The sequence below is a fragment of the Coffea eugenioides genome, chromosome 3 (assembly GCF_003713205.1).
Source record: "Coffea eugenioides isolate CCC68of chromosome 3, Ceug_1.0, whole genome shotgun sequence".
Lineage (NCBI taxonomy): Eukaryota > Viridiplantae > Streptophyta > Magnoliopsida > Gentianales > Rubiaceae > Coffea > Coffea eugenioides.
In genome coordinates this window covers 5,733,693-5,736,357 of record NC_040037.1, presented here as the reverse complement: position 1 = coordinate 5,736,357, position 2,665 = coordinate 5,733,693, and positions in this window count along the sequence as shown.

Here is a 2,665-nt window from a genome sequence, read left to right as displayed (position 1 = left end):
TGTTATCTTCCCCAAATACTTGGGCAAATGCATCATTACGACCAACATCATCATTAGAACCAGGGGGAAGTTGGCTAACTTTTTCCTTCAAAGCTTGCTGTATTTAAAATCCAGAAAAAATTCAATATTACTAAAGTCGATTATCTTACATTAATGAAGATAAAATCAGTCCTAAGTTAGTAGACAATTTAAGTCATTTAGAGTACTAATTTCATCAACCAATTAATAACTTACTAATGTAGCTGCAACGTCATCATTTCCCGGGTTTCCGTTTGATTCAGTATAACAGTGTTCGAACATATCAACTCGTGATGGGAGATGACCTAATTTTTTCATCTATAGAAAATGAAGTCTTCATAAGACCACTAGGTGATACAAGAAAAAACTAAATGAAACTAAAAGGTTTAAAAGATTTACCAATTTCTTTCGAATTTGAGCATACGATTTCTTCCCTGTCTTATGATTCATTGTTTTCTTAGCCCGACTCATCTTATTCTTCTCGCTGGTATTCTGAAATTATAGAAAAATAGTGAAAACTTATAATCTCAACATAATGCTTGATATTTAATAGTTAAAACAGTTATACCTTTGTTTCCTCTAAGCTCCAGTAAGCCAGAAGATTTCTCCACTGATCTTTCAAGATCCGCTGATCCCTATTGTTAATTTGACTCTCAATGGATTCATTTGGATTGTAATATTTTGCCTTTAAAGCTGATTTCCAATTTCTCCATTTTTTGCCGATTGATTTCAAAGTCCAAAAATCTGCACCTGGAGAAAGACGAAATTTTTCCTACAATAACACCTCAAATAGTTAGATCCATATTTTTGTCATATAAAGGGTACAGCTGTATATTTGCATCAAGCAAAATGTGCATTACCTTCACCAATACAAGCATGTCTTGCTTCTTATCATTTGTCATTTCACGCCAATCTGTCACGTCTAGAGGAGCATACTTTCCATTTCTTGCTATTGTTCCTAAGAACTCAGTAAATTTGGACTTGTTCTTGCCAACAGGCTCACCATCCTTATCAAATCTAACTTTGTACCGATGACAACTACTAGGTTTACCCCATATTTCTGTCATATATGTTGGCCCTCTAGTTTTTCTTTGTGAATTTTCATCTGCATTTTCTTCATCTATAACCATGAAATATGACACCGGTGAATTTCATTACCAAAAGAAACTAGTAGAACTAAAAGTTTTGAAACTGAATCTCAAGAATGAAAATCAGAACTGGGCATGACTTATTAGAGATGTACCTATAGAGTTAGGCTCCTCAATATGAATCTGATTTTCAGCTATATCCTCGTGTTGATCAACAAGTGTATTTCCAGTAATCTTCTGTCTTTTAGTCCTTGCCATTCCTACAAATAAAACATTTAACAAATAAAAGAACACAAATACAAAAAGGATAGCAAAATCTCAAACGGGTATGATAATAGAAAGGCTACAACTAGACTGAAAATTTTCATCTACTAACAAATCAATTTTAAAGTGCAAGTAAGTAAGTTAAAACAGAAATTTTAAAATAGACAAATTAAAGTGCAAGTAAGTAAGTTAAAACAGAAATTTTAAAATAGACAAATGCAAAGACACAACAAGGTTAATCTGAATTTGCATCTACAAAAAAATGCATGTGAAATTGCAACCACGTTTATAGTTACAACTTTTACAGTTTTAATAGCAAAAACCAAACATTTCAACAATTCAGGCTAGTGGAGTATTTCATCTCCATCATCTTCTCGAACCCATCGAATGTCTTCATTCTCATTGTCCATTTGAGTTGTTGAGGTAATTGTTCTCTGCAAATACATCTCAATATCACATACGGGGTCCATCATAAACTCATTCCTAGGAGATGTAGCAACAACAACACTCCAGCCTTCAGCTAAAGGGTCTTCAACATAAAAAACTTGTGAAACTTGGGTTGCTATCACATATGGCTCAGGGTGAGGCTTTACATTCTTGAAGTTGGCCAATGTGAATCCATCCTCATCTTGCTTTAATCTTTTGCCTTTTGATATCCAATCACATTCAAATAAGGTGACAGTTCGGCCTTCAGTGTAATTTAACTCAAGGATATTCGTCAAAATACCATAGTAAGCCAAGTCACTTAAAATTGGATTATTATCTTTAGTACTCGAAAAGCTTGATGTTGTTGCATTGACAAGAACCCCACTATTCTGAGTTTTCCTCTGAGATTCTAATTGTCTTGTATGGAAGCGAAAGCCATTGACAAGAATCTTTTGATATGTTCTCCCCACATTATTTGGACCCCTAGCCAGAAGTTTCAAATCTTTGGAGATGTCAACACCATCAGCCACTTGAATCTGCTTAACCTATTATATACAAAATGTAACAATGACAAATTTCTTCTTTTATGCATAAAAAAAAGATAATAGAACCTGTAAGATTGTTGAGCTTACATGGTCCGAAAACCAATCTGCAAAGTTCTCACAATGAATACGCTCAATGACATGTTTTCCAGCACATGGATTTTGCTCCTCCACCATTTTATGGTGTTTACTGCATATAGAAACTCACTAAGTATTTAACATATATAATTTTTTGAATTGAAAGGAATTTACTTACTCAACATATGGCTTGATGTGGTCGCAATTAAATAGCACATATTGATGTGCTTTTCTCAAAATTTCATTGCT